We start from the raw sequence: 13593 nt of genomic DNA, 5'->3' as shown, positions 1-13593 counted from the left end.
TCAAACATCTGTCTGCTAAGAGCCCATCACACAGTTGGAACTGATGGTCAGTGAGCTGAACCTTTCTTCATGAGATGGGCTGATTAAATGCTTACATCTTCTGGATGGCCACTAGGTGGTACTCATTGCTGCACCTTTTTCTCTTCTCTAATTCTCCAATTCTAAGTTACTGCTCAGAATGAACATTCCTCTGAACTGGCTGCCAACCCTTTATGGAGGCGTAACATCTCTGATTACCGTGTTTCCTCGAAAATAAGACCTAATCGGAAAATAAGCCCTGGTATGATTTTTCAGGATGACATCCCTGAACATAAGCCCTAATGCATCTTCTGGAGCAAAACTTAATATAAGACCCGGTCTTATTTTCGGGGAAACACGGTAGTATCCAAGACAGTAAAGACTATGTATTCTGAGAAAAATGGTTTCACCTGGTCAAATGCCCACTGACTCAGAACACCTGTTATATGCCCTATGCTAAGTGTTCTATATGCCTACTTCACTTCATCTTACAACAACCCTATGTATTAGATGTTCTTATCCCCATTTTCCAGTCTCAGAGAACTAAAGTAACTTGTCCAAGGTAAATAACTAATGGAGCCAGGATTCAAAAGCAAATCTGTCTGCCTCCATAGTAAATTAACTTTGTTCTGTTTCCAAGACAGAACTATATCTAAGGAGTAGAAGTTACAGGAGGAAAAATTAGGCTCCCCAAAATGCAGGACTTCCTGACTACTAGTGCTCTCAATTATGAAATGGAGCACTTCACAAATATCCATTTCACCTCTGAGAATGTCAGCAAAGGACTGAAGGTCACATGGAGGGGGTCCTGCAATGGGCAGTGGGTGGTGTTCTGGTTCCTTCCTTGAAGATCCAGGGAAGGAGTGGAAGTTCTGTGTATTGCAAAAAAATGACACTAGACCATAGAATGGGTGGGAGCTAGGAGTCAGAATCTGAGTCAGTATATCAAATGTCAGGATATCAGTACATTACATACTACCTTTTTTATGTAGTGAGGGCCTCATTCCAGGAAATTTTCAGACACTGGACAATAACCACATGAGAATGCTATGAAGGGGATTTATAGACAAGATGATGGTTTCACCATCCAATACAGAGTTTCTGATTTTTCTTTTCTCTTGGACAGAAATTAAGTTCTTTTAGACATAATACATCATGCCTTTTGACCTTGGCCTTAGATCCAATTCACAGTTGCTGAATAATAATAACAATAACCACCATTTATGGACACATTATTCACTGGGCTTTGCCTACTTTGTCTCCCATTATCCTGAAAAAAGCCTCATAAAGTAGGAACTACCATTTGCATTTTATGAGATCCAAAATGTTATTAAATAAGTTGTCCAAAGATCAGATAGCCAGCAAGTAGAACTTGGGTTCAAGCTCAAGTCTGCCTTACTCCAAAGACCATGAATTTGGCCACCGCTCTACACTAAATTAATATATCTCACTAACACTCAAAATCCTTCTGTTTAGGGTCTCTCACTCTCCTTCCAAAATCAATCCAAATAGGTAGGATTATGCAAGTTTATAAGACGTCCTTATGAGAAAACTCTATTTGAAGAGTTTAATATCTGAGTCAGGAGGTGAATTGCAAAAGTACTTGGTAGACTCAAAAGATCACCATCTTAAAAGAAGCTTCAAATTTCTTCATTCTGGTTTAAATGGATAATTGTGTAAAATCTGTTTCGAGAATCATATTCTGACATAGATGAGTCCCAACAATGGAAAAAGAATCACGTGCACAAAAATATGACCTGTGTTATTTATAATATCAAAGAATTGCGGATAATCTAAATGGTTAAGTAAATTATATCATTGAGACGCTTAATGGACTGTGATACAGCCACTGAAATGGTAATAAAAAAGTGCAAAAGTGTACAATTCTGTATTACATCATCTATAAATCACATTGTATGTACACCTGAAATCTATGTAACTTTACTAACAATTGTCACCCCAATAAACTTTAATTGAAAACAAAAGTGCAAAAGTGTTTCCACCCTATCATTACAATGAAATACTTTTTTAAATGCCAAGAATGTAAAAACTTGAAAGAAAAATTAACTTTTTAAATAATGAGGAGTATCATAGGTAGATTTTATTTCTCTTCGTTTCCATGGAGTTCAATTAACTCCATATCTAATAATAATAGATATTAACTCCATATCTAATAATAATAGATATAAAACAATAAAATCATTAACAAACAAATCTTTCTACCTATTTGTTTCCAAGTTACAGGCTGAAGTTTCCAGGTGCTGGATACTGTACTGGACTTTGTGACTGCCTCCCTCAGATCCTCTCTGGGTTAATACCGTGACTTTTTTTCAGGTATCACCTGTATGGATCATCTCACATATAAGTTGCTAGAAGCTGAATCCAACCCTGGCTCAAGGACTCGGCAGGAAGTTTAAACCTAAGCTAACCCACAAATGCCCCTCCCTTGGCACCCATTACAGGTTGAGGGATGAGCATGTAACCCATTTCAAACCAAGGAGTCACGAAGAGAGATTTCTGGAACTTTTAGGACCTTTTATCTCATACTAGATATGAATGAGAAAGCCCAAGGGAATTCGCCTTAGGATGAAAGTGATTGTGCAGCTGGCAGAACTGAGCCGACAGAAACAGACGGGTCTTTGACGATGTCATTAAGCCAATGGATTGATCCACCCAGAACCCTAACCTACTTTGACTCTCATTACCTAGACAATAAATCCCATTATAGTGTAAGCCTGTTTTCACTGAGTTTTACTTCATTGTAACATAGCCCTTAGTTATATGGACGCCATGACATTTTCAAAAAGATTGCATTATTTCTGAGGAAAATGGACCTAGAAAAGCTTCTGCTACCGTCTGAATCTCTAGAGGGCAGTGGGTGACTTTAGCATCTGTACCAAGTCCACATTAATTAAAATACATTATTACCCTATATTAAAGGGGGCTTGCTGACCAAGCCAACTGATGATGATGTTATAGGAACATACCCACCATTAATTCCTAAAGGCCCGCCAAGCTTTATTTGTGGGTAAAGCAGGTCTCTAGAACATAATGAAAATGTATACACACACACACACACACACACACACACACACACATACATACATATTGCAGCTATTATATATATGTGTGTATATATATTTATGTTTATAAACATTTGCATGTGTATATGTGCACATATGCACATACATATATACATACACACACACACATATCCTTACTCCTAAAAATTGCCCTTATAAAATGAGTATTTAATATGGATTTTAAGGGAGGCAGATATAAGAAATAATCAAAAGAAGTTTTAATTTTTAACACTGCTTTTATCATTATGATTTTCCATGTATCTTATATAAAATCCAATAAAGCTAATTTTTCCCAAAGTTAGCATCTCCTTACTAACGGGTATGCTTTTTCTTTTTTTTCCTTTCTTTTTTTTTGTCACCCTGGTATGCTTTTTCTTACTCAACAAGAACTATGCAATACGTGTTTTCTTCTTTGCCTTGACTGCCAGGAACCTCAGGCTTTGTTACCATTTGCAATACTTTTGTTTATCTTAAGTTTTCTGGCATAAGTTATCATCCTCCCCCATCTTTTCCCACTTCACTTCCTAAGTCTTTTGATTATAGTTCTAATGGGCTACATTTTATTGTATCTGTGCTTTAAAATGTAAATTGGCTCAGATCCCTTTTAGACATAGGTGGGGCATAAACATATTGTTATTAAAGAAGTATGGCTGTAATAATTATTATTAGTCATCATCATCATGAGCTTGGATAATAACTTGATTTTATCCCTTCCAATGTTTACAGTAGAGATTGAATATTCTTGCCCTCTCTTTTGAACTACTGGAAGACCTTCCCAGCTCAAAGCAATAAGAAGTCAGCAGTTGCTTTATGCTTCTCCTTTCCCAGGTGATTGCCTTGTAGGCCATCATATGCTACTTGAGCCCCTTCCCTATTCTTATTATTTAATAAACACAGCTATTCTTTTCTAACAGTACTCTCCTTGAACAGGAATGAAATCCCTTCTCTCAACTAATGGACAAAGAACCTTAAAGAGCTGGGGTGCTTCTGCCAGCAAGTGTATAATTCCTTTATGTGTCTGTACTATTCCTCTGTTGGAAACTCTGTGTCTTCAACTTTTTGCCACTCAAAAGTCAATTGCTCCTTCCTAAGCTGGACAGCTCTGAGGAAAAGCACTGAGGATGCTTCTCTGGAAACCTGGGGGTCCTTTCAACCCCCAGTCCCCACCCTGACAGTCATTATATGGCTAGAACTTCCACTGTTCCACCAATCCTCCAACTGTTGAGGAGTTGGAAGTTTCCTGGGCTTTACCAATTCTATAAATTTGCCCTGTAGCTCCTCTGATGGCCTCTTCTTGAGCTTCTCTTACCAGCTGCCTTGCTGAGAAGCTCTCTGAAACATCTTTACCTATTTCTTAGCACATGATCCAGTTTGGCTTTTGTCATATAAATAATTTGGGTACTAAGGGACATTTTATGGATATCTCTAGAAGGTGATTATATTTTCTAGTGAAATAAAATACAATGCCCTGAAACTATCCCTTCTTATGACTCCCCAGCAGCCTCTGACAATAGTTCCACAATAGCTTAGCTAAACACTTTAATACCCACTCCTGGTGGAAAAGAATCAGGCCTCATCAATTTCCCTGATGATTTTGTATGACAGAGGTTATAAGTGCCTTGATTTCTCTGGGTTCCATTAATTGTTGCTGCTCCCATTCCAAACTATGGACAAGATTGCTGATCCCCCTATCTGGCATAGACTACTAGTTATTCCCCAATACCTTTCCTCCTCTTTTTACACAATAATAGTGGGGACAGAGCCAGGAGTGCAATTTCCAGGCTCTCGGCCTCACGTGGAAAGGTGCTGGCTCAGGTAGTAAATGTCCATCAACTGTGATTAAATGGCCATCAGCTGTGGCTAGTTGGCTGTCAACTGTAACCAGTGAGCCATTGGCCACTAATATAACTGCTGTGGCTACGCTAGCAGAAAATGGGAGCTAGCAAGAAAATGGTGGCTGAGCTAGCAAGAGTGGATTGCAGTTAGCACAGCAGATTGCATCTAGCAAGGCTGATTGCAGCTAGCAAGTGATGTTGGATGCCAGAGAGAAGTGGAAGGCAGTTTGCAGATAGTGTGGCTCCTGCTTCCTGTGTCTCCAATCCAGCCGCCAGCAAGAATATAGTGGTATGACTCCCCTATCCATGGCTCCGTGGGTGTTCTATTTGGCCTCACCACGTCCTGCATTCTTATGTGGGGAGTGGGACCAGAGACCCTGCATGAGTCCCTGCATGACAATAATGTAATTACCTATGGGCACATGTCTACCCAACTAAAAACCACATTACCCAGCCTCCTTTGCAGCTAGGTATGGTGACCACTTGAGTAAATTCTGGCCGATGGAATACGAATGGAGTGATATGCTTCCACTTTCAACTTTTGGCTCATGTCCTTACAAGGAAGGAACATGCTTTCCCTTTCTATTTTCTTACTTCCTGCTCGCTGGAGTACAGACATAAGAGCAGGAACTGGATCATGAGATAGAAGCCATATGTTGCGGTAGAAACAAAACAGAAACAGATATATAGATACATAGAACAAACTAATGGTTGCAGAGGGGAGGGAGGTTGGGGAGATGGGTGAAAAAGGGGAAAGGATTAAGAAATACAAATTGGTAGTTAAAAAATAGTCTCAGAAATGTAAAGTACAGTACAGCATAGAGAATATAGTCAGTAATATTGCAACAACCATGTATAGTGCCAGGTAGGTACTAGACTAATAGAGGGGATCACATTACATAAAAGTGTCTAACAACTATGCTGTACACCTGAAACTAATATAAAATATTGAATGTCAACTGTAACTGAAAAAAATACTTTTATAAATAAATAAAATATATAAATATATAAAAAATATAAAAATATATAAATAAAAAGAAGAAGCCATACATTAAGCAATAAGATAGAAGGAGCCGATTTTTGGAGCCCTATGTTAGACTAGGACTTCTTATACCTTGAATTGTCATTCAAGAGAGAAATAAAATTCTACCTTATTTAAGCCACTATTATTGCAGCTAAATCAATATCCCAACTGCAGCATTTCATATGAATACATCCATGTCGGATGGATACTTTGCAAAAGGAACTTTTCTAAGAAAATTAAAATAGGCACAGAAGGTGATAAAAGATTTAAAACCAACAAACCGATAGCACAAAATTCCTGTCTTAAGAAAAGTACAATCTAGTTGCAGATCTCTTGGTTAAAACATTTACTGGGCACACAGAACTCTTTCCTTTTCTTAGTAGGAAGTCCCTATTAAACAATTCTTTTGTTGTTCTTCTTCCTTGTGGGCAATCCCTCCTTCCAATCTCTTTTTTTGTTCTCTATCCCATCCATACATTCTGATTCATGTTATTGGGTCATTCAAATTTGGATTACAAATACCTCATGTTTCTTAAGATGGACAGTAAGCAGAAGAAAGTTGGGACCTGGAAAGGAGGAAAGGGTTAAAGCCTCAGTGTATTCCCTGGAGGATTGTAGAAACACCAGTGCATTTCACGTCAGTGTATCTACAGAGAATACAGCTGAGAGAACTATATCGCTCACAGCTGCCTTGGTAACTAACTCTATGAACCTGCTCAAGCCACTTAGGACTTAGGTTCAGAAGATTATAAAGGTCTAGAGAACCTATGACTATATGTGGCCAGTTTCTTCTTAGGAAATTAGATTCAAGGCCAAAGAGTTTTGAATTGTTTCTGAAGGGAATTCAGTCAGGCTGAAGGTGATCATTCTGAGAAATAGAAAATGAACCTAAGACTTGATCAGTGATCTCCCTAAATTTTCTGGTAGCTCTGCGATCGTAGGAGAGGAGGAATAAAAAGACCTATAAATACTTATCCGTGCTGAATAAATGTAACAAGATTATCTCAGGTGATGCAATACTGAACTCAGGTACCTATATGATTAGAGATGGGACTAGCAAACAGGCCATCAGGACACACTCGTGATTAGCTGCTGGAACTTCTCTGTTATATTCCATTTTTAGTGCAGATACGAGGGAGAGCAAAGCTATTGATGCCTATAAATGTAGTATAAACTTAGCTGATGGTGCATAAATTATTACAGTTTCAGAACTGCTTGTCGAGTTTATTAAGACAGCATTCAAACCAGTAGGTCAAAAGTCCTGAGGAAGATGGATAGTCTTCTTCAAAGCTAATCTAGAAAGAAAAATACTGCCCCCAAACAACATAGTTCTTATGTTGTCCAGAAACCTCAGAAACCTCAAGGCATAGCATGAGCTTAAGCCAACGTCCTAAGAGATATATAAGACATATATAGCTCTGGTCTCTAAGAAAAAGGGCACACTGTTTCAAGAAAGCTGAAGACGCTAACTGGAATATAACATAAAAGACCTGCTTTAGCATGGGAGTTTTTCTGGCTGATGAGTCAGAGATGGTTCTACACTTATTGTCATAGAAAGTTACAGAAGAAGACTGCTTGCTCTTATTTGTTTCCTTGAACGATTTTGCCTGAGGTGTAACGGAGACTGATCATCTTGGAAAAACTAAGGCCATGGAGAGTAGCATAGACCCGAGGTTTAAAGATTTTTGCTGCCTATATCAAGCTGCACCAAAGAGATTTTTAATACTAGAAACTGAGGAAGTATTAGCAGAGGAGCCCTTGATGTTAAAGAGCACCATGGTTAGAGTCCTTGAAAATGTGGACCCAGGAAAGACGGGAAACCAGGCAAGACAGACCTAAAACTATATATATATATATATATATATATATATATATATATATATATATATATATATATATATTCCCAATTATATATATGTATATATATATATATATATATATATATATATATATCCAATTATGATGCCACCATTTCATGCAATGTCTTAACAAATGATCAGAAAATGGTGACTAAAGAGTAGAGTTGGCAATGAGTGATTTCACTATATAGAAGCCCTGGACTTTACCTGTAATTTTGTAGCTCAAGGCACATGCATCAAAGATTATGTGAAGATTATAGAATAATGAATACCATGACCAAGCGATATGTTCATCCAAGGCCAAAAACTGATTCTCTCTGGAGTTACAGGGTCTGTTAAGAATAGCCTCATCCAAGATTGGCTCATGAGATACTGCAAAATAAAGACAAGCCAGGAAGAAAGCATGAAGACAGCTTTGGTCACTGCAGATAAATGCATCACCTTCTTTACTATAGGGCTGCTCGCTCAGTACACAACAGGACGCTCTCAAGTGGTTCTATATAAAGAAAAGACAAGTTTAAGTAATTAATATATTGATTGATTTTTAAATAGAAACAATGTCTTTGCCACTTTGAAGGGCATGAACTCCTTGAAACACATTATCAAACTTTCCCTGGGGTTCAAGAACCCAAAGCAGAAAATGTTTCCAACAGAGAGACCCCTTTAAAAAGTCTCAAGAAGCCATAGGCTGTGTCAGGGACAGGAGGACAGGGAAAGGTTATGAGACAGTGGGCCAGAGAGGAAAGAAAAGGAGTCCAAAGTGGTGGGCAGATGTAGGTGAGAAGTAAAATGGATTAGTGAGGAGAGAGAGGCAGACCGGGACAAAGAAGGAGCCAGCAAGACACACTGTTCTTGATCTGGCCTTTGCTGGCAGTTCCTTGCAGCTATTTTGAAGTATGAGTTATTTCCCACAAAGTGCATCAAGACACCCTCCCACACTGACATTATGCATTGGCCATTAACAGCTTGGGAGCGCCTCCCACACTGGTTTTGTTACCATCAGCAAACATTTCACCTCAGAGACAGCATTCATGTGACTTCACAGAGCCTTCCAGTGTAAACCAACCAAAGCCTCTTCTCTAAAATTCATATATATTTATATGTGCCTAGAAAAGGGCTGAAATGATATACACCATAGTATTAACAGTGGTTAATAACAGTGACCTTTAACATACTCCAGATTATTTGGTTTTTGTTTTTTTAACAAGGACCGTGTAGTAGTTAAAATTTTAATAAAAATATTCCCAGGGTTTGGGGAAAATGGGGTAGAATTATTTTACAATAGAATGAGGAGAAATACTGTTTTACATTTTTCTCTCATACTTGAGTTTTGAGACTCTGACTACGGCAAGGCCCTGAGGAATGCTAACCCCTCCAACCTCTGCCTCCTCCAGGCTAAGAGCCAATAACGTAAAATAAATAAGCAAACTAATGGCAATGACTTTAGGCCTCCCTGGCAATGACTTTGGGCTTCTTTATACTGAATGGTCATCTGCCTCTGGGATCTGCAAGAGCTCCCAGGTCTCCCTGACCATTTTGTCCCCCACATTTTGCCTTGGTTCCAGGGCATCATTCTACCACAGCATTCGTCACTGTTGATTTACATGTCAGCCCCCTTTGCAACTTGAAGACAGAGGATGTGTCTCCTGTACTTCAAAGCCTTAAACATTTGGCCTAGGGCCTGACACATAGTAGGACTTCATAAATATTTGAATGAATGACTGTGTGAATCCACAGAATCTTCTCCTTAGTTTGAATCTTTTGTTAATTAGCTCTTATTGTCTCATCTATCCTTTTCCTCCATGCTGCAAAATAATCTGATTTGGCCAGCTCACACTCATTCTTTGAAGCCAGTGGTTCTCAAACATTTTGTTCTCAGGACCCCTTTGTAACTCGTAAAAATGATTGAGGATTCCAAAAATCTTTTGTTTATTTGTGCTGTATCTATCAATAATTACCTTATAGAACTTAAAACTGGGGAAAAACTTAAATACCGTGTTTCCCCGAAAATAAGACCTAGGCAGACAATCAGCTCTAATGCGTCTTTTGGAGCAAAACTTAATATAAAACCCGGTCTTATATACTGTAATATAATATAAGACCCGGTCTTATTTTACTATAAGTAAAATAAGGGTCTTATATACTATAGTGTAATATAAGACCGGGTCTTATATTAATTTTTGCTCCAAAAGACGCATTAGAGCTGGTTGTCCATCTAGGTCTTATTTCAGGGAAACAGGGTATTTATTAATTCATTGATTTAACAATACTAATGATAACAAATCTAATACATGTAAACGTAAATAACATTTTAACAAAAAATCAACTATATTTTCTAAAACAAAGAAAAACAATTTAGTGAGAAAAGTGGCATTGTTTCACATTTTTGCAAGTCTCTTTAATGTCTGGCTTAATAGAAGACAGCTGGGTTTTCGTATCTGCTTCAGCATTGAATCTGTTGCAATGTGTTATTTTGGTTGAAGTATATGAAGAAAATATGACCTGTCACAGCATGTAGTTGGGTAAGGGAAGACCTCACAAACTCCCTGAAAGGGTCTCGGGAAGCTCCAGGGACCCTGAGAGCTCACCTTTGAGAACCATCGCCCTATGCCTTATTTCTGTGACTGGAAAACTCCACCCAGTCCTGAGGATCTGCCTGAACTTAAAACTCTAGGCTTCCTGCTGCCACCACCAATAGCATAAAGAGATTATTATCAATATTATTATATTCTCTTACCTGTCTAGCACATTTCATCATGTTCCAAGAGCTTTCCCATGCAAAGTCTCCCAGTCGCCTGTCAGATATGGCCTAATTATTTCACCTTACCCACGAGCAGTTTCCCATGAATCATGAAGTTCAGAGGTTATTTGATTTGCTCAGGGTCATTCAGGTGGCAAGAGGCAGAGTCAGTACTCAGATTCATGCCTATGAATACGTGTTCTTTCTCTGGCCACATACACTGGCAGTGCCCTAGCCCGATCTCATCTACACAACTCTATAGACTATCTAGATTTCATCAGTGAGCACATTTTGCTCTTCTATACTTGATCAAAGCAGAGTTCTTGGTAAAAACTCTTTCTCTGATCCCAAGACCTGGCACCCCCAGAGACAGGGGGTGAAGGTGGGTGGGTGAAACACTGAAGGTGGTCAAAAAGTACAAACTTCCAGTTATAGTATAAAAAAGTCCTGGGGATGTGATGTACAGCATGGTAACTATATGTAACGACACTATATTGTATATTTGAAAGTTGCTAAGAGAGTAAATCTTAAAAGTTCTCATGAAAAGAAAAAAAATTGTAACTACGTATGCTGAGGGGTGTTAACTTATTGTTGTAATCATTTTCAATATATGCATATATGAAATCATGTTGGACACCTAAAGTTAATACAATCTTATATGTCAATGATATCTCAATAAAAAAGAAAGACATCTTCTTCTTGATCTCCAAGCTTACTTCAACCTCTCCTGTGAACGCAAGATTCCACCAATCTATAGTCAGAAACTTAAAATCACTAAAAGCAAGCAGAACGAACAGAGGCAGGCATTTCCTTACAACCAGTGATGGATAAAGAGCATCCAGTTGATATTAATTGGCATGTAGACACAAGTCACCAAAGGCCAAGGGTCTCTGCCCTCCTCCCCAACTCCATGGTGACCAGACCCAGCCCTGTCCTGGCTCAGAGCTGCTCCTATTACAGGGCCAGTCCCAGGTGCACCTTTGAGATAACAATACTGTCTCCTAAAACAAACAGCCATTGTTTCCACACAAAGACCTTCAATGTTTCCTCCATCAACAAAAGGCTACAGCCATCCTGCCAAGCAGACAAAGGGCTGGAAGCCCTTTCATAAATATCATGATGGTGACAGGGGAGGGGTGGAGGCAGGGTCATTCTCCAGCACTTTCTCTGCCTAGGAAGAGGACCAACTCCACCCATCAGGGACCATTATGATTTACTGATCATTCCTCAACTATTCATAATGACAATAATAACAGCTTCCTAATCTATGGCATAGAAATAATGATATCTACCCCTTACAGGATTGCTGTCAGCATCAAATGAGATAATAGGTGTAAAAGCTCTTTGTAAGGCTTAAAGGATTGTACAACTGATACAGTTATTATGAGAAGATGGATGGTTCACCCACATTGCCTGCATTAAAAAGATAGCTCTGTTTTAGCCAGGTGAGACTCCAAATAGCCCTGGTGTCTAGGTCCACCCAGTTCCTAGAATAAAGCATAAGGGAGAAAAAATGTGATCACTATAAATGGTTGGCCACTATAGTTTACTAGGGCCCATCCCAGGCTAAATTGCTGTGCAAGTGATGTCTAACTTTGTTGGCTGTTCTTTTCAACCCCGAAGATGGTGACTGGTCCCATCTTAGTGTCTAATGCTCCAAACTTCATCACACAACCACTGTGTTGCCCCTCTTAAAACATATCTTTCTTATGCAATTTACACAAAAATAAATACATAATAAATACATAAAACATGAGAAATGTATCCCTCCTCGCTAGTGATTAAGACAAATTAAGGCAAATTGTACCACTTCATGCCTATTTAATAATAAATATTATAAATGAGACTATCCAGTGTTGGTAAGGTTGTGACAAAATTGGTGTGATCTTACAGTACTAGCTACATAACAAATTGGATAGCTTACAGAGGCAAAATAACACACATAGAAAGTACTGAGAAGATATTCCTGTCTTTTGGCCTAGTAATCTCTCTCCCTGGAAATTCCCAAGGAAATAACTCAACAAAAGTGGGGAAAAAAGCAACAAGGATAGATAGATATAATAGGCAAATACTGAAATAACATAACATGAGCTAAATGGTTTAGTTAATTGTGGTATGACTGTAACCATTAAAATGAAAATATAAAAACTACTTACAAATATGAGGAAATGTTTATGATATAATTGTAAGTGAAAGTGTACAATATGATACAACTAGGTAAAATATGTAAATATGTGGATAAGGACTGGTAATGTGAAAAAGTGAAAATATCTTTGGTGCTGTGGTGGGGAATTATGGGTGAATTATATTTCAAGATGTTTATTGTTTTTATATCATCTTTTAAATACAGCAATACAAAGAAAGAAACATAATCAGCTGGTAGAATTCTTTTCAAGATTCTGCTTCTACTAGGGTAGGGCAAGGAGTTATCTTTGCTAAGATGTTGAAGGATGTTAAATTAATGTGTAACACATCTGTATGCAGACAGGCTGTAGCAAACTCTAGCAGGTAAAAGCCTCAGAATTTGAGTCCGGGCAACAGTCACTGAATTGGATTCCTACTTCTGCCACTTACTTGCTGTGTGGCCTTGGACAAGCTGTTTGTTATACCTAAACCTTTCCTGATCTGTAAAATGGGAGGCCAGAAGACCTCAGTTTATCACAACCACCATCATTAATATTAACAGCACAAACAACAAACCTTTATTGAGTATCTTTCGATGTGAGTTCTTCTGGGGAAAAATGCCTTAATTTAAAGGTCTAATGTCAGAAGTGGATGCTGCTCAAATAACACTATCCCTATATATGGAGCTACCCACAAACCTTGGAAGCTATTTTTTAAATAGAATTTACTTTTGAGAGCAGTTTTAGGTTCAAAGCAAAATTGAGGGGAAGGTACAGAGAGGTCCCCATATACCTCTTTCCCCCATGTATGTGCAGCCTCTTTCACTATCAAAATCCTGCGCCAGAGTGGAACATTTGTTACAATTGATGAACCTACATTGACACATTTTAATGTTCACTCTTAATGTTGC

General features: G+C 38.4%; 1 protein-coding gene across 20 annotated transcripts in view; it reads right to left on the bottom strand.

Moving 5' to 3' along the window:
- The window catches only part of PKD2L1 (polycystin 2 like 1, transient receptor potential cation channel), a 73489-nt gene that overhangs the window by 10914 nt on the left and 48982 nt on the right, over positions 1 to 13593 (bottom strand). The window lies entirely within an intron of this gene.

The sequence above is a fragment of the Rhinolophus sinicus genome, chromosome 15 (assembly GCF_057876585.1).
Source record: "Rhinolophus sinicus isolate RSI-liver-muscle chromosome 15, RSI-T2T, whole genome shotgun sequence".
NCBI classification, from domain to species: domain Eukaryota; kingdom Metazoa; phylum Chordata; class Mammalia; order Chiroptera; family Rhinolophidae; genus Rhinolophus; species Rhinolophus sinicus.
This window is presented reverse-complemented; position numbering and strand designations above follow the sequence as displayed.